At 37.8% G+C, this 19,430-nt stretch overlaps 1 long non-coding RNA gene across 1 annotated transcript; it reads left to right on the top strand.

Moving 5' to 3' along the window:
- The first annotated feature begins 1,608 nt into the window (after window positions 1-1,608).
- On the top strand, window positions 1,609-17,757 carry LOC118501168. The gene is made up of 3 exons (XR_004903775.1): window positions 1,609-1,619; window positions 5,534-5,544; window positions 17,529-17,757. It is a non-coding gene; the product is annotated as an uncharacterized LOC118501168 (long non-coding RNA).
- Window positions 17,758-19,430: the final 1,673 nt, after the last annotated feature.

Here is a 19,430-nt window from a genome sequence, read left to right on the forward strand (position 1 = left end):
GGTTTTGTGGGCCCAAGAGCCTGGGGCAGGAGGTAGGAGCTAGCTGTGAAGTGAAGGAGAAGCTGTGAAGTGAAACTTTGTCTTGTTGCACTTGCGAAGAAATGCTTGCAGCCTACATGGTCCTGATCACTGAGGCAGTGCTCAACTGGTGTGGGGGGGACAGGATTTGAGGTCGTTATGCACACAGGGGTGGCAGGCACAACATTGTTGGAAATGTTAGCTGTGATGGTGATGGTGAGGGTGATGATGATGATGACAATGCTATGATATTATTATTATAAACAAAAAGAGCCAAGCAGCAATGTATAAGTTGAGTATACTAGTCTCCCTCCTGGGAAGCTGTCGTATACTATAAAAGGCACTTGATGTTGTTCCCCGATGTCACCCAGTTCAGGGGCAGCCTATAGTTCAAATCTGGTTTCTTCACAGTCCATATTTGTAAAATATGTGATTTGAATGCCTTGAGTCAGGAAGTGCCCTCTCCTATCCAGCTACAGCTCTCACCACACTCTTTGGCCCCACTGCTCCTTCTCGAGTTCACCCTGAAAGATCACATCCAGCAAATTTTCTGACATTTTGTGTGCCTGGACAAGTTGCTGGTAGTGTAGAAGAGTTAAAAGCTTCTATTGTCTAGGGGTTGTCACCCTTTTATCCTGAATATGGCCAGGGTGAATTGAGAATGGTCAAACAACCCTCTTCCTTTGGCCTGTATTATATCTTGTGGACCTGAATCTGAAGAGAACAGTGCTCAGTCATGGAACACCTGTGGGAGCACTGGTCACATATGTGAGAAGCTGTCTCTGGCTGTGTTCTAGGGGACACCATTCATGTTGGACTTCATGTGAACGGTGTTCCTGGAGGTGAGCAATGGCCATCTTGGTCTAGTGGTCAGTAGCTTTGCCCCTTGGCCAGGTCACAGGGGAGAACTGAAGTCTCCTTGGTACCTGTGGCTTTGCTCACCAAACTCACCAGCATGTCTCTGTTGTCTGTTTTTCTTCTTTCTAGCATTTCACTTTGATGGCCAAGCAGTTTCTTCAGACCCACAGTTATAGACTGTATTTTGTTCTTTTGGGGTGTGTAAATTCTGATATACCCTGCCAAGCAAACTTGCTTCTATCAAATAAAACTGAATTTGGATATCTACATTGTCACAAATAAGGAGCAACCTTTTCACTGAATCATTTTTAGCTTGACTTAAAAAATTCATTGGTCAAAGAAATATTTTAAAGAATATTTTCAAATATTTCAAATATTTTTAAATATTTTTGTTGTCAACGTATTGTAGTCAATGACACTTTTGATAAATTTATGGCTAAGTAAAAATACATCATGGTTAATCACTGAATTAATTAACTAAATATCATTACTAGGTTGAATACAAATTATAGGAGTTTAAAGATTAAATATAAATTACAGGACTTTTAATGTATGTGCTCAGTATAGGTTTTTAGTATAAGACAATCTGACTCTAGATCATATTAAGCTTAGATCAGTTCAACAGAAATCTTCTTTGCAATAAGTGTAGGTTACGACAGTTGCCAGCATAATAGATATCTCCCGGCTATTTCACCAAAATACCAATTTTTTTTTTTTTACTGTTAAAAGAAAAAAATACATTGGTCAGCTATAATGAGTTTTAAAGGGGGTATATAAATGCAGGTGTGTCTTGAATTAAGAAAACCAGACATTTAAATAGTTGACCTTACAGAACACGCAAATTAGAGGGTAATTATTTAAATGTCCTTCAGTTTGTGAAAGGATTTACAACAGGGTTCCTCTAAATGGATAACTCTCTAGGGAATTTAAATTACTCCTGTGTGTATTTAAAATTTTTTTTGAAGAAACACACCTGTTGCATAAAATAACATGTGTCAGAATTAAGAAAAGCTGAAGGGTTTTTCCACTGGTAAGCACATTTTTAGGTAGCATTTTAACTAATATTAACCAAGCCTCCTTTCAGGAGAGATTTTTTTTTTCAGCAACACACCAGAAAGGCAATGCTGAGCTCACCTTGGCTGTGGGTCCTTGCAGTTAGGTGGCATGGGGCCTCCAGGTAGATTCTGGTGGTATTAGCATCCCTGGCTTTCTGTTGGGGACTGGGACTGAGGGGAAGGTGAATACTTTGTGGAGTCCAGGACCTCTGTGGGCAGAACCTTTCTACCTTGGGATGGGAGTTGAGTATGTTTGATCTCAGATGGTGAAGACTGGTGGAAAACAAGAGAATAAAGCTTTGACCTTGATTGGAACTGGCTCTGTGACCCTGAGTAAAGGTCTCATCCCTTCTAGCTTTAGTTGCACAAGCCTTTAAAAAGACATGGAAGTTCAGCCAATAATGAGAACCTCTTTCCTTTAAGACTGCTAGTCTCAATATCTACACCTGTACTGGATCTAGGTTCCATTTAAAGACTAAATCCCATGAATGTTAGTCCATGGGAGTTTGATCTTTTGAAATCATAGACAAATTCCTATCTCATGATAACTTACAGGTGGCTCATGTGTCTCCCTGATCTGTACCTTGTGTTTCTAACTTGAGGCTCTGTGAGATCACTGATTTGGCCCATAGTGTATGCCTTCAACTGGACTAGGTATGTCCTTTTGGACAGAAAGAATAACTTCAGGATGGAGGGCCAAGGTCATTGTTCCCAAGATTGGTCTGCTGCTAATTACCAACCCAGAGTAAAGTATCTGTCATCCATTTATTCAGTGAGTGTTTCTATGTCTCCTACTTTATGTTAATGACTGTTTTTGTGACTGGGTGTAGTCAGTTAGATATAAAATACCTGTCTTACTTTGGGAAGACAAGCAATGGTAAATAAATCAAATAGATATAGGATTGTTCTTGGTGAAATTAGAAACATAAGGAGAATGTAATATGTTTTTCATAGTCATATGATCTTAATGTAAAATATTGCCTATGTACCAATATTATATTTCTCATAGTACTTTGAATTAAAATTTTTATTTATACTTATGAAATAATTGGGATACCAGATAGTGATGTAAAATTGAGCAAAATTAAAAGATTTGCTAGCCAGCCTCCAAGATTGCCCCAATGTTCCCCAATTTGTGGTAGTCACACACTTGTGGAAGACTGGTTTCAGGGTTGGGCTGTGCGTCAGCAGAAGAGAGATTAGTTTCTGCAGACCAGTGCAGTTTCCATCATGGTCACTTTTGCATTCTCAGATCATTGGATCTGGAGGAAATCAGCTGCTGTGTTGTGAACCTTTCTGTAGAGTAGACAGGGCTGTGAAGGTCCAAGGCCTCTGTGAACAGCCAAGCAAGAAATGAGGTCACACAAGTGAGCAAGGACCAAGGTCCCTCAGTCCTTTCTAGTCAAGCCTTCAGACACCTACAGCCCCACCTTATGTATCAACTTCAACCTCATGAGAAATTGTGACCCAGAACCACCAGGTGAGTCACTCCTGGAACCCTGACCTTCAGCAACTGTGAGATAATAAATGTTTGTATTAAATGTTAAGCCACAGAGTTTTGGGGCTCTTTGGTATGCAGCAATAGCTCATTAATACAGTTGGAACCATAGTGCCGAATTATTTTCAAATAATAAAAACTCAAAAGTATAGCAACTGGTGTGCTATATGAAAAGAGATTCTCTTTGCAAAGAAATGTGAGCAAATCATACCCCTTTGTGTAATACTATTGATCACTTTGTGTTTAAAAGTGTCACTAGTATTTGTTAGTCTTACTTCTGTTTTAACATATGACACATAATTATACATCAACTATAATTTCAGCATGATTGCATCCCTTGGCTGAAATGTCATCCTATCTCCCTTTCTTTTATCTAAACCCTACCCCTTCTTTTGGTTATTTGATATATTTAATAACAGTTACTAGTAGGATAACTAATGCAATTTTAAATATCTAGCTCTAGCAGATAATATGTGAAGTAGAAGGAGGATTATTTTCTACCTGTTTTGTAGTACATTTATTAATGACACCCCCTTCCACTCTTAGAAGTGTCTGGGCTTGGGGAAGTTATATGGTCACCTTAGCTAAAATCAGAAAGCTCATTAATTTATTTTAGATTGTGTCACTTTGCAGATTTTTAGGGTGGGGACTGGAGTTCACTTTCAGGGTGAATGATAGGATGACTAAACATGCTGATATCTCCTCTATGTAATAATATTTTTTCTTTTTAATATCCATGCAGATAGAGAAAAGACCCTTGATCCACAGGGTTCCTAAGCAATGTCAGTGCTAGTTTTCAAAGTGGTGGTCTGGTAACTAGCACACAACAATATCAAGCACAGTAATGATAATGAGTGAGTTCCTTTGCTTTATTAAATGCCTAGGGAGACACAGTGAGTGATGCTTTCCTTGCAGCATAGAGGGCTGAAGGAAGGTGTCTCTGATGGCTGAGGCAGGACTATTAGCTTCCCCAGGGAGACCTGAGGGGACAGGCCCTGTCCAGGTGTGTTTCCTGAAAAGTCTGTCCCTGGGTCAACCTGAACCATTTTGGAAATTAGGGTGGATCTGATTTCACCTATAGGAGGAACCAAGAAGGATTTCTTCTGCACTTGAATTTTATGACATAGAAAGTTAGGCTGTCTCTGGAGAGGCAGAGAGGAAAGGGGGGGAAAAGCACAGGATTTTGAACTAGCTAATTTGATTTTCATTCTAACATTAGTGCTTACTGGTTATTGACCTTGGCCAACTTGCTTAATATCACTGAGCTTCAGGTTCTTCCTCTTGTAATAATGCCAAGTTCCAAGTGTTGCACTGAGGATTAATTAGGACAAGTGTGAAACACAGAACACAGGCACAGACATAATTACAGTTTACTGGCTGTGTTTGTATAATAAACTTAGGTGATAAACATTCTGATGAACCTTTTCAACATTGTTTCTCTGTTCCCAAGTCACTCTTAGCTCACTCTTTGAGGTTATGTCCCCTTCTGCCAGGATATCGTTTATTCTTTTTATGTGTATCTGTGTATTCCTCAGGTGTCTTTCTCACCAATCTCTATTGATTCCTCAGCCTCTCTCCTCATCCCTTCATCTCTATCTTTGTGTCTCATCTGAATTGAGTCCCCCAGCCTAGATTTAATAATTGTACACAATGTTTCAATCTGTGTCTCCCTCTTTCCCACTGTGCTCCAGTGTCTTTGAGTAAAAGGATAATGTCTTGGATATGGTAGGGCTCAGGCTGTATGAAAAATTAATATTGGTTGGTACAACTATCAATGCAGAGGAAATGCTTTTTTAAACTGTAGCTCCCCAAATTTATGAGGGACGTATGTGGAGGGTTGCATCTGCAACTTCCCTCATATATCCCAACAGTTGAATGTTAATTTGTAAAACTGCAAATACACAGTTGATGACATTGTTCATTTCTTCATCACTAAACAAAAAAATTTATTTGTGAATTGATGAATAAAGAAATCTGACCCCTATATTTTTAATACCTGAATGTGGTTATTGGGTAAAGAAAGGCCTATTAGTTACAGTCCTCTACCCCATCAAGTGCACAGGTAGACTTCAGTGTTTCCCTGCTCAGCTTCATGCATGACAAGAAATGAAGAAGGTGTGCCATGGGATACAATACTGCAGATGTCAATCAGCTGGAACGAACTTGCTCCAGTCAAGGGCACAACTGGGGACATGCTGCAAACTATACCAGCATTTATTCTGTGCTAAGGAAGCCCTTCCTCCCCCAACAAAACCCCTGCCTTTCCCAAGCTCTTTTTCTTATCAGTTAATGGTGATTCTGTTTTTCCTGTTGTTCAGTACAAACATCTTATTGTTTCATCATTGATTTTTCTTTTCTTTCTTTTTTTTTAAATATCACCTCCAACTCATCATCAAATCCCTTCGATTCTATCTTTAATACATAGCGCACGCCAACCACTGCTCACCACATCCACACCACAGGTTGTGTTCCCTGGAGGCTGATTCTGAGAAACATGCTAATAAAATCCTGAGCTATAAAACAGGAAGAATAAAGATCATGGAAATATTTTAAACTTATTATATGACAACACCCCTGGATTTAAAATATAACAGAAAGAAAATGATTTGAAACAGTTATCATACATTAGAGGTGAACTGTGATCACTTTCTGATATCACTGGCAGCTCCCTTGTACATGCTGAAAGGGCAGAAAGATGAGAGCTAGAAAAAAGCACTGTGTAACACACCAACTTTTGATATTTAACTGCTAAGTTTAGTCCCTCCTACTCTATCAAAAGCTTCTTTTGTTTTAGTCTTTTTTTAAATTGTTGTTCAAGAACAGTTGTCTCCATTTTTGCCACACTACAACCCCCTTCCCCTGCCATCTCCACCTCCCACCCTTGAACCTACACCCTTTGGCTTTGTCTATGTGCCCCTTGTACATGTTTCTTGATGGCCCTTCCCCTATTACCTCTCTCCCCCCTCCTCTCTGGTATCTGTCACTTTATTCTTAATTTCAACATCTCTGGTTATATTTTCCTTGTATCTTGTTTTGTTGATTAGTTCCACTTATAGGTGAGATCATATGGTATATCTCTTTAACCACGTGGCTTATTTCACTTAGCATAATGCTTTCTAGTTCCATCCATTCTGTCATGAAGGGTAGGAGCTCCTTCTTTCTTTCTGCTGCATAGTATTCCATTGTGTAAATGTACCACAGTTTTTTGATTCCCTCATTTACTGATGAGCACCTAGGTTGCTTCCAGCACTTGGCTATTGTAAATTGTACTGTTATGAACATTGGCGTGCATAGGTTCTTTTGAATTGGTGTTTCATGATCTTTAGGGTATAATCCCAGCAGTGATAGTGCTGGGTCAAAAGGCAGTTCCATTTCTAGTTTTTTGAGGAAATTCCATACTGTTTTCCACAGTGGCTGCACCAGTTTGAATTTCCAGCAGTGCAGCAGGGTTCCCTTTTCTCTACAGCCTCTCCAACACTTGTTGTTTCTTGATTTTGGTTATGATGGTGAGAGACAGGTGTGAAGTAGTATCTCATTGTGGTTTTAATTTGTATCTCTTTGGTGGCAAGTGGTGCTGCCCATCCTTTCATATGTCTCTGGGTCCTCTGTATGTCCTCCTTGGAGAAGTGTCTGTTCAGGTCCTTTGCCCATTTTTTAATTGTGTTGTTTGTCTTGCTGGAGTGGAGTCATTTGAATTCCTATGTATTTTGGAGATCAAATGCTTGTCCAAGGTATCATTGGCAAATATGTTTTCCCATATAGTTGGTTCTCTTTTCATTTTAATGCTCTTTTCTTTAGCCATACAGAAGATGTTTATTTTGATGAAATCCCATTTGTTTATTCTTTCATTTATGTCCCTTGCTCTAGAGGACATATTGGTAAAAATTTTGCTGCATGGAATATGAGATTTTCCTGCCTATGCTCTCCTCTAGGACTTTTATGGTGTCATGGCTTATATTTAAGTCATTTATCCACCTTGAATTTATTTTTGTGTATGGTGTAAGTTGATCGAGTTTCATTTTTTTTTTTTGCATGTAGCTGTCCAGATCTCCTAATACCATTTGTTGAAGGTGCTATTTTTACTCCATTTTATGCTTCTTTCCCCTCTGTCTAATATTAATTGACCACAGAGACTTTGGTTTATTCCTGGCCTCTCTATTCTATTGTTCTATGTGTTTGTTCTTATGCTAGTACCAAGCTGTTTTTATTACAGTGGCCTTGTTATGTAGTTTGATATCAGGTATGGTGATCCCTCCTACTTTGTTCTTCTTTCTCAAAATTGCCATGGCTGTTTGGGGTTTTTATGGTTTCATATAAATTTCTGAAATGTTTGTTCTATATCTGTGGCATAAGCCCTTAGTATTTTAATAAGGATTGTATTGAATCTAGAAATTGCTTTGGGTAGTATGGACATTTTGATGATGTTAATTCTTTCAATCCATGAACACAGTTTATGCTTCCATTTTGTTTGTGTCTTCCTTAATTTCTTTCTTCACTGCTGTGTACTTTTGTGAGTACAGGTCTTTCACCTCCTTGTAAAGTTTATTCCTAGGTACTTTATTTTTCTTGTTGCTATAGCAAATGGGATTCTTTCCCTGATATCTGATTCTAATCTTTCATTGTTGGCATATAAAACTTCCTTTGATTTCTGAATATTGACTTTGAACCCTGTTGTTTTGCCAAATTCACTTATTAGGTTGAATAATTTTTTGGTGGGGACTATAAGGTTTTCTATGTATACTATCATGTCCTCTGCAATCAATGACAGTATTGCTTCCTTTTTTCCAATTTGGATGCCTTTTTTTCCTTTTTCTTGTTTGATTGCTGTGGCTAGGACTTCCAATATTATGTTGAATAGGAGTGGTGAAAGTGAACATCCTTGTCTGTTCCTGATCTTAGTGGGAAAGATTTTAGTTTTTGCCCATTGGGTATAATGTTGACTGTAGGATTCTTGTATATGGCCTTTATTATGCTGAGGAATGCTCTCTCTACTCCCACTTTGCTGAGTGTTTTTATCATCAATGGGTGCTGTACCTTATCAAAGGCTTTTACGGCGTCTATTGATGTGATCATGTGATTTTTGTCTTTCCTTTTTTTAAGTGTGATGTGTTATGTTTATTAATTTTTGAATGTTGTACCATCCTTGCATTCCTGGGATGAATCCCACTTGATCATGGCATATTATATTTTTGATGTATTGGTGGATGAGGTTTGCCAATATTTTGTTAAAGATTTTAGTATCTATGTTCATCAGTGATATTGGCCTGTAGTTTTCTTACTTTGTTGAGTCTTTATCTGGTTTTGGAATTAGGATGATGCTGGCTTTGTAAAAAGAGTTTTGAAGTGTTCCCACTTCTTGGATTTTTTGGAATAGTCTGAGAAGGGTAAGGGTTAGCTCTTCCTTAAATGTTTTGTAAAATTGGCCTGCAAAACCGTCTGGTCCAGAGCTTTTGTGTGCCAGGAGTTTTTTGATTACTGCTTCGATTTCACCAGCTGCTATTGGTGTGTTTGGGCTTCATGCTTCTTTTTCATTCAGTTTTGGGAGATTATATTTTTCCATAAATCTGTCCATTTCATCCTGGTTTTCAAATTCCTTGGCATATAGTTGTTTGCAGTAATGTCTTAGAATCTTTTTTATCTCTGTAATATCAGTTGTAATCTCCCCTCTTTCATTACTGAGTTTATTTGGGTCCTCTGTCATTTTTTTCTTGATGAATCTCCTCAAAGGCTTGCTGAATTTGCTTATCTTTTCAAAGGACAAGCTCCCATATTTATTGATTTTTTGGATCATTGTCTTATTTTCTATGTCATTTAATTGTGCTTTGATCTTGGTTATTTCTTTCCTTCTAGTTGCTCTGTGCTCTGTTTGTTGTTCTTTCTCCAGGTCTTGTAGATGTAGGGTTAGGTTGTTTATTGGAAATGTTTCTGACTTTTAAAGTAAAAGCTTCTTTCTGATAGGTCTGTGTATTTTTCGTCTTGGCAATTTTAGCATTTATTGAATAGCACAGGCACTCAATAAATGGTTGTGAAATAAATAATTACTAAAATGTGCACAATGACTTTAGTTGCTATACTTGAAATTATATAAAACATGAATATTTTACATTTAAATTGGAAAGCTGGAAAATTATATACAAAGTATTTTAACTTTTTATCTGTGATTTTTTATTCCTTCCCCTCTTCTCCAAGTACAAGACAAAAGAGTAACCATTTATAGAAAGTTAAATACTGAGATGCATGTCTTCATGGATTGTGTTTTTGTTGAGATTTCAAAAAAATCACTAAATTCTATGAGATTTTTCTTCTCTGTTGAAAGATAGAATATCATTCTAAAATTTCTGGTTTGATTTTGATTCTATAGATTACTCTTGTTCACTTATCAAACAACATTTGTTAGAGGTTAAGGTTAACTTCAATTTTCCTGAATTGGACCAATATATATTTCTGCATATTCACTTTTGTGTACTTGTCCATTTATTTTTTTGAAAGAAATCCCTAAAAAGGGAGATTATGTCAAAGAGCACAGATATTTTAAGGGATTTTTGACATGTTACCAAAATTGAACTTCTGCCGCTTGATTGGTTATTGATCAATTTCAAATAACCAAAATTTTACTAGTTCATTCAAATAGAAAGGAATTTATTGCCAGTTGTTTGGTACTTACAATTATTGGAGGGCTGGTGCATCTGTACCTATGTTGAGCTTGTTTGGAAATAAGTAGGCCCCAGAATTTTGTTACCTGTGCCATGATAAAGAAAGCAGCTACTGTTGTGTCAGGAACTTGCTGAATCAAGAGATTGCTGTGGTAACTCCTAACTGTCTCTACTAAAATTCACTAACTGCTAGAGGACATCAGGGCACCACAGATGGTCAACAGGTATCCCTCGAGTTGTGGAGAGGCTGCAGTTTCAAGTTACACATCATTGTACCATTGTTGCCATCTCTGCTAGGAGCATTTCTCCCTGGCTCTAAGGGTCTCTGAAAAAAAAAACAAAACACCCCAAAACTGTGGGCATAGGAAGTGGATAGATTTTGTGGCTGTATGATTAAGTGGAAGAGTGAGAAATGCCAGCCTTAATTCCTTCTCTTGCATACCAGACCAACATTTTCAAGCAAGAAAGAAACAGTACTAAACAATGGTTGCTGGTTCAGAACATATACTCTACTCCATATACACACCTTAACTTTACCATGTTGTCATTTCTCACAGTATTCTTTAAGGTCAGCTGGTTCTAGGGACATGGGGCATGGTGAACTTGGTAGATCCTTTGAGTGGTATTCTCACTTGCTTTGCTCCAAAGTCAGTTCCTTGGTCAGAAACAATGTGTTGGGTACTCTGTGAATATTGCATTCAATAAATCCTGAGCAAATTGTTGGCAGAAGGAAGGTGAGCAGCAAAGGAAACATTCATATCCATATGTCACCACCCTAGAAAAAACATTGAGGACCCTGCCAGTTTAGATGGAGTCTAACTATAACTACTGGGCTATCTGGTGGCTGGCTGGACTTTGAGTTATGAGGCCAGTTAGACAAGTCTTGGAGAAGAGAAATCAATGTGTCACTTTTATTTACATCACCCTGGCTATTCAATTCATGAGCCATTGAGAAAGCAGTTAGATAGTTGGGGAAAGAGGTTGACCAATGTGCACAGGATCTTCATCTTGTTCCTCTAGTTAGTGAGAACCTCATTCACAAGGACACCTTTTGATGAGCACTCACATCCTACTCTGAGGCCATTCTAATATATGCATTCATATACCTATTCTCTAAACCTCCTTGTCACTAATCCTTCACTCTTGGATTTTTCCAAACTGTTCACCACTTGGTTAAACCCTCAACTATCTCCCATGAACTATTGTGGATTTGTGCTCTGGTTATCTCTCTGTGTAGACAAAATAAAACAACAACAACAAAAACCAGATATGCTGCTTTAAGTTCTGCCAAATAGAAGGATTTTCTTCTTTCACTGTGTTCCACAGAGTGCTGTTGTAGCAGTGAAAAACCCACTCATGAATGTTACTGGTATTATCATGCAGAACAGTCCATGAACCAAGTTCCAGATTTTTTCTTTTTAGGCTAGTTGTCCATAAAGAACTCCCCATGGTGCTTGAAACTTACATGCTTAAGTGCTTGACTTATCCAACTTTATAGCTTGGTTACTCAGATAACACCAAGTTCTGGATGGTCAAAGCAGGACACACATTTACTTTTTGTCCCATAGTCAAGTATTCAGTCTATCAAGATCAAGAAGAAACCCAAGAGCTGTTTCTCAAAAGAAGAATAATTATGCTCTTGAGAATATAACTTTGCTTCAAAGCCCTATGAACTGAACTATTATTTTCTTATTAGGATTTGCCACAGGTTCTGTACAGTATCAGGCCTTCCTCAGACACTTTGAGCACAACTAGATCTGTGGTATCTTAAGGTAGAAATGTTTGCAGCTACTTGGACCATCTGGAGACCCTTTTCTTATCCTTTGCCTTCCTAAAAGGTGGTGCCCTTATGGTAAATGGATGGGAGGCAGCACAAGTAAATGTAGTACATATTGCTTCCAAAGTTCAAAGAGGACACTTCCTTAGTTGTAGTGGGCTCATAATGCAGCATATTTTCCCATCCTTTGAAGAGGCTCTCCTGATATGTCCCAGACAACTGGAACTGCTGAACTTCCCATGTAGGAGCAAGCCTTTGCATTTTTACCTCCTACTCTGGCACTCCTGTGTCTCACCAAGAGATCTAGGGTAATTGTTATCAACATTCTGCCTTATGCGATGTGAGGTGATCAAGGTCTCTGTGGAATACATTATGACAGAGTGAGAAAAATGACATAACCCTGAGATAAGAGGGTGTGGTGTACTTCGTCCAGGTGAAAGCAAATTATCCCTAGGGAGTAATGGTTATTGGGATAGAAAAAAGCCTGGCAAAATGATAGATGTATACCAGGTACCAGGACTTGTTTCTTTGTTTCAGTAACAAGATTACTTAAAGCATTTTAAAACTGTGAGACTATTTTAGGAATAGCAGGGACATTTAATAACACCATTCAATTAAGGTTTTAATAACCCAGCAACTTTCAAGACCCATTTTTCTTATGCATAGAAAGGTTGAGTTCAATGGGGTTGATATGAGAATCAATCTACCTGAATTTTTTAGGTCTTTGATAGTGGTCTTTATTCCAATAGTTCCACCTGTGATGTGTGTTATTGCTATTGGTTTACTATTTTGTATAAAGACATGGTTTGGAAATAAAATGTCAAAGGTTCCCATTTGGCTCTTTCTCATGCTATGGCCCTATTTCTGAGCATGTCTATTCTAGCTACAAACTTAGGAAGAATATGCAAACCACAGGATGGGTTCACAGCTCTCACACCTCATCTTTGTAACACTTCTCTTGTTGGACTACAACAGTATTCTGGTTCCCCAGGAACAGATGTGAGCTCAGAGTCCATATCTAATTATCTCTGAAAAGTGTGGGCATTTTTCTTTCCTCTCTAATGATCAGTTCTTCATCAGTAACATGGTGAGAAATATTGCAGCTATTAAAAGTTTTGTAATAAAGATTAAAAGAAGGGACAAGCAAAACTCAACAGAGTACCTGGCATGAGATTTAGGCTGAAAATACTAGTACTACTAAAATTCTTGATGACGATGGTTATCTCTTTTTAAGCTGTGTAGTAGACTTGCATCTTACCTCATTTAGGCGAGGAACAATTCTTTTTTTAAAATTATTTTATTGTTGTTCAATTAGAGTTGTCTGCATTTCCCCCCTACCCCAGCCAAACCCACTCCCCTTGCTTCCACCCTTCCCCTTGGTTTTGTCAATGTGTCCTTTATAGTTCCTGAAAATCCTTCCCCCCACCATCCCCTCCCCCTTCCCCTCTGACTACTGTTAGATTGTTCTTAATTTCAATGTCTCTGGTTATATTTTGTTTGCTTTTTTTCTTTTAGGAACAATTATTATACTTATTTCTTGGTGTTTTATTGTTTTTGTTATTGCTGTCATGTGTCAAGTGGCAAAGAAAATTACACATTTTGGAAAGTATGCATTTTAAAATTTGACAGATTGGGTTATGCCATCTTTTTTGGTTTAGAAAAATTGAAGTTTGATTTTTCTCACACTAGGAAGTCTTAAAGTAATGGCATGACAATGCTGTTCAGAATTCCACAGTCTGATCAATGATCAATGGTTTCTTTAAAGCCTGACTTCCCCACTAGGTTGAGGGCCAGGGTCAAGTCTGCTTGCTAACTTCCATAGGCCTGGCTCTAGCATGTGTCAGGAAGTATTTGTTACTTAAATAAATAAATGGCTTTACCTGTACACTTTTTCAGAAGCATCTGAATTGCCTCTCACTTCCTACCCTTGCAAGCTTTCAGTTACATCAAGCTTTTTGCTCTTCCCAAAATACTCTAGGGTATTTATCCCTCCATGCTTTTTCAGTGCTATTTTTTCTTTGTCTTGTCTTCCCACCTCTCTGTCTAATGGCAAACTGTCACATAAAATACTGCCTGTAAGAAGCCTTTCCAGAGAGCTCATTAGTAGTGTGAGCCCTGCTTCAATAACATCTTACATTTGCTCATACTATAAATCTTACTACTTTGAATCTTATTTATGTGCACACATCTGCCTTCCCATGTACCCTCTGCCCAGCATGGCTCCTGCAGCAGCTGTGCAGTAAGTGTAGAATGAACGCATGAGGTTCAGTTTTGCCCTTCAGTTAAGGCGAATCAGGAATAATACATTTTTCTGGTTCAGAGAGGAGCAAACATTGCCCACATCACTCTTTTATGATCTCTTTTATCTGTTACACAATCAGAAGAGGACTCTTCCTGAACAGTTAAAATTCCTCAACAATCATTCCTACCAGGTAGCTATGGGAAAGAAAGATGCCTCTGGTTTTCAGTGCTCATATTATCTTGCTGAAAGCTAAGTTGCAAACAGAACATTTTTTGATATGGTTTAAATCTGAAAGAAGTAATTTCTCTAGTGGAAAAATACACACTAATACACAGAGGATAAAATTCTTTAAAAGGAAAGGGTGGGTGGGTGGAGGAACAAAAAATGGTATGTAGCACTAAAGAGTACATTTGTTAATCTGCTTTGTCATGTTCTTGTAATGGAATTAGTGTATAAGCATCTTGAGGCACGATATAGAGTGTCCTTTCAAATAAAGTCAGGGAGGTGGGGATAACTTTCCTGACTGGACGCCGTCAAGGTGGGTTAGAGACTCATTAAATAGAACTTCAATTTTCAGGACAAAGTTTTAGAGAACAAGACAACCTAACATAATTTTATTAACTTTAAAACTTTTCCCCCAATAGTAAAAAAATATTTTAAGGACATCAATAGGAGAAAAATCCCAACTGCAAATGATAAATAGGTTATTTTAGCAACATGGAAGAAATAATATAACATCATTGCTCCAATGATGAACTGTGAATATTGAGGTTAGTAGAAAGGAGAATATGTTTTGGGGGAAGGTACTTGGAGGTATGCAGCAGTGGTATGTGGCAGAAGGTTGCTGAGAGGGTCTTCAGTTGGCAGAATAACCAAGGAAAGAAAGGCAGAGGGGTAGGTGGTTAGGAGTGGTAGATGAGGAATGTAAACAGGTTAGTATTCTCAACTTCTACTACTGATACTGAACTAAAAATTCCACAGAATGCATACAGGTATGGTCACCACATTTGTAGTCTCATACAACAAAGACAGGAAAATAAGCTCAAACATTTATTACTATTACTACTGCTTGGCTGTGAGGCACCAGAGTACATTGTATAGAAGATGGAACCTGACAGCCAGGTGTCAAGTCTGCTCCCTGTCCTTGGACAAGTTATTGAATCTTTGTCTCAGCTTCCTCATTGGTGGAATGGGACTGTGAAATCAGGGCTCAAATGTGGATTCAAAGAGGTGACATTTACAAAGCACTGAGGTCATATAAGCTTGCTATTATTAGGTAATATATGGAGCTAACTAGATAATATATCATAAATGCCATAAATTAAATATTAATAAATTGACACTGGGCTCTTTTTTAAAATTTTATTTTAATCATTGTTCAAAGACAGTTTTCTCCCTTTTACTCCCAATCTACCACCCCGCCCAACCCTCCCCACTTCCCTCCCATTACCACCCTCCCTGTAGTTTTTGTCCATGTGTCCTTTAAGTTTGTTCCCGTGAACCCTTCCCAATGTCCCCCGAAATTCCCTCTTCTCTCCCCTGTGGTCACTGTCAGCCTGTCCTCTATTTCAGTGTCTTTGGTTATATTTTGCTTGTTTCTTCGTTTTGTTGTTTAGGTTCTTGTTAAAGGTGAGATCATATGGTATTTGTCTTTCACTGCCTGGCTTACTTCACTTAGCATAATGCTCTCCAGTTCCATCCATGCTGTCCAAAAGGGTAGGAGCTCCTTCTTTCTGCTGCATAGAATTCCACTGTGTAAATGTACTATAGTTTTTTGATCCATTCATTTACTGATGGGCACCTAGGTTGCTTCCAGCACTTGACTATTGTAAATTGTGCTGCTATGAATATTGGGGTGCATAAGTTCTTTTGGAATGGTGTTTTATGGCTCTTACGGTATAATCCCAGCAGTGGAATTGCTAGGTCAAAAGGCAGATCCACTTTTAGTTTTCTGAGTAAAGTCCATACTGTTTCCCATAGTGCTTGCAGTAGTCTGTAATTCCACCAACAGTGAACTAGAGGGACCCTTTTCTCCACATCTTCTCCAACACTTGTTGTTTGTTGCTTTGTTTATGATGGCCATTCTCAATGGTGTGAAGTGGTATCTCACTATGGTTTTAATTTGCATCTCTCTGATAGCTAATGATATTGAACATCTTTTCATATGTCTTTGTATCCTCTGTATGTCCTCTTTGGAGAGGTGTCTGTTCAAGTGTTCTGCCCATTTTTAAACTGGGTTGTTTGTCTTCCTGGAGTGGAGTTGTGTGAGTTCTTTATATATTTTGGAGATCAAACTCTTGTCTGAAGTATCATTGGCAAATATGTTTTCCCATATAGTTGGTTCTCTTTTCATTTTAATGCTGTTTTCTTTAGCGATGAAGAAGTTTTTTATTTTGATGAAATCCCATTTGTTTATACTTTAATTTATGTCCATTGCTCTTGGGGACATATCAGTGAAAATATTGTTACATGGAATATCTGAGATTTCCCTGCCTATGTTCTCCTCTAGGACGCTTATGGTGTCACAATGTATATTTAAGTCATTTATCCACCTTGAATTTATTTTTGTGTATGGTGTAAGTTGGTGATCGAGTTTCATTTTTTTGCATGTAGCTGTCCAGATCTCCCAACACCATTTATTGAAGGGGCTATTTTTGCTCCATTTTATGCTGCTGCCCCTTTTGTCAGATATGAATGGACCATAGAGACTTGGGTTTATTTCTGGGCTCTCTGTTCTGTTCCATTGGTCTATGTGCCTGTTTTTAAGCCAGTACCAGGCTGTTTTGATTACACTGGCCTTGTAATACAGTTTGATATTAGGTATTGTGATCCCTCCTACTTTGCTCTTCATTCTCAAAATTACTGCAGGTATTTGGGGTCATTCATGGTTCCATATAAACTTCTGAAACATTTGTTCTATGTCTGTGAAATATGTCATGGGGATTTCATTGAATCTATAAATCACTTAGGGTAGCATGGCCATTTTGATGATGTTAATTCTTCCAATCCATGAACACAGTATGTGTTTCCATTTGTTTCTGTCTTCCTTAATTTCTTTCTTCAGCATTGTGTATTTCTGAGTACAGTTCTTTTACCTTCTTGGTTAGGTTTATTCCTAGGTATTTTGTTTTTCTTGTTGCTATATCAAATGGGATTTTTTCCTAATTTCTGCTTCTGATATACCATTGTTGGAATATAAAAATGCCTTTGATTTCTGAATATTGACTTTGTATTTGGTTGTTTTGCCAAATTCATTTATTAGGTCAAGCAGTTTTTGGGTGAAGTCTATAGAATTTTCTATGTGCAGGACCATATTATCTGCAAACAGTGACAGTTTTATTTCCTCCTTTCCAATTTGGATGCCTTTTATTTCCTTTTCTTGTCTGATTGCTGCAGCTAGAATTTCCAATACTATGTTGAATAGGAGTGGTGAAAGAGGACAACCTTGTCTTGTTCTTGATCTTAGTGGGAAATATTTTAGTTTTTGCCCATTGAGTATGATGTTGTCTGTGGTTCTCTCATATATGTCCTTATTATGTTATGGAATGCTTCCTCTATTCCCACTTTGGTAAGAGTTTTTATCATTAATGGGTGCTGTACCTTATCAAATGCTTTTTTCCGCATATATGGATATAATCAGGTGATTTTTGTCTTTTGTTTTGTTTATGTAGTGTATTATGTTTATTGATTTGTGATCATTGCACCATCCTTGCATTTTTGGGATGAATCCCACTTGGTCATGGTGTATGACCTTTCTAATGCATGGTTTGATGCAGTTTGCCAATATTTTGTAGAGGTATTTAGCATCTGTGTTCATCAGCAATATTGGCCTGAGTTTTCTTTCTTTGTTGTGTCTTTATCTGGTTTTGGGATTAGGATGATCCTGGCCTCATAAAAAGAGTTTGGGAGTCTTCCATCTTCTTGGATCTTTTGGAATAGTCTGTGTAAGATAGGCGTTAGTAGTTCCTTTAATGCTTTGTAGAATTGTCCTCTGAAACTGTCTGGTCCAGGGCTTTTGTGTGTCTGGAGTTTTTTTATTTATTAATTATTTTATTGTTGTTCAATTGTAGTTTGTATTTTCTCCCCACCCCTACCCCTACCCCCTCCAAATCCATCTCTGTCCCTTGCTTCCAGCCTCCCCCTTGGTTTTGTCCATGTGTCCTTTATAATAGTTCCTGATAACACTTCTCCCCACTGTCCCTTCCCCCCTCCCCTCTGGCTATTGTTAGATTGTTCTTAATTTCAATGATTCTGGTTATATTTTGTTTGCTTTTTTTCTTTTTTTGATTATGTTCCAGCTAAATGTGAGATCATATGGTATTTGTCCCTTACCATCTGGCTTATTTCACTTAGCATAATGCTCTTCAGTTCTATCCATGATGTAGTAAAGGGTATAAGTTTTTTGATTACTGCTTCAATTCCATTAGCTGTTATTGATCTCTTCAGGCTTTCTGCATCTTCTTCATTCAGTTTTGGAAGATTATATTGCTCTAGAAATTTGTCCATTTCACCTAGGTTTCTAAATTTCTTGGCATATAGTTCTTTGTAGTAATTTCTTACAATCCTTTGTATTTCTGTGGTATCAGTTGTAATTTCTCCTATTTCATTTCTGTGTTTATTTGGGTCCTCTCTCTCATTTTCTTGATGAGCCTGCTTAAAGGCTTGTCAATTGTGCTTATCTTTTCAAAGAACCAGCTCCTGGATTATTGATCCTTTCAATTGCTGTTTTATTCTCTATGTCATTTCATTCTGCTCTGATATTGGCTATTTCCTTCCTTCTACTTGCTCTGAGTTGTCTTTGTTGTTGTTCTTCTAGTTCTTGTAGGTATAGGGTTAGGTTGCTTATTTGAAATGTTTCTATCTTTTCTAGGTAGGCCAGTATCACTATAAACTTCCCTCTCAGGACTGCTTTCATTGTGTTCCATAAAATTTGGGGTTTTGTGAGGTCATTTTCATTTGTTTCCAGAATTTTTTGATTTCCTCTGTGGTCTTATTCTTGACCCATTCATTGTTTCATAGCATGCTATTCAATCTCCATGATTTTGAATGTTTTGGAGTTTTTCCCTTGAGGTTGGTTCCTATTTTCAGTCCCTTGTGGTTGGAGAAGTTCCTTAATATGATTTCAATTTTCTTGAATTTGTTGAGGCTTATTTTGTGTCCTATCATGTAGTCTCTATTTGAAAATATTCCATGTGCATTTGGAAAGAATGTGTGTTTTCCTTGTTTAGAATGAAAGGTTCTATATATATCAGTTAAGTCATTTGATCTAATGTATCATTCCATTCCACAATATCCTTGATATTTTGTTTGGAAGATCTGTCCATTGTTG

This window comes from Phyllostomus discolor, chromosome 6 (assembly GCF_004126475.2).
Source record: "Phyllostomus discolor isolate MPI-MPIP mPhyDis1 chromosome 6, mPhyDis1.pri.v3, whole genome shotgun sequence".
Taxonomy (NCBI): Eukaryota; Metazoa; Chordata; class Mammalia; order Chiroptera; family Phyllostomidae; genus Phyllostomus; species Phyllostomus discolor.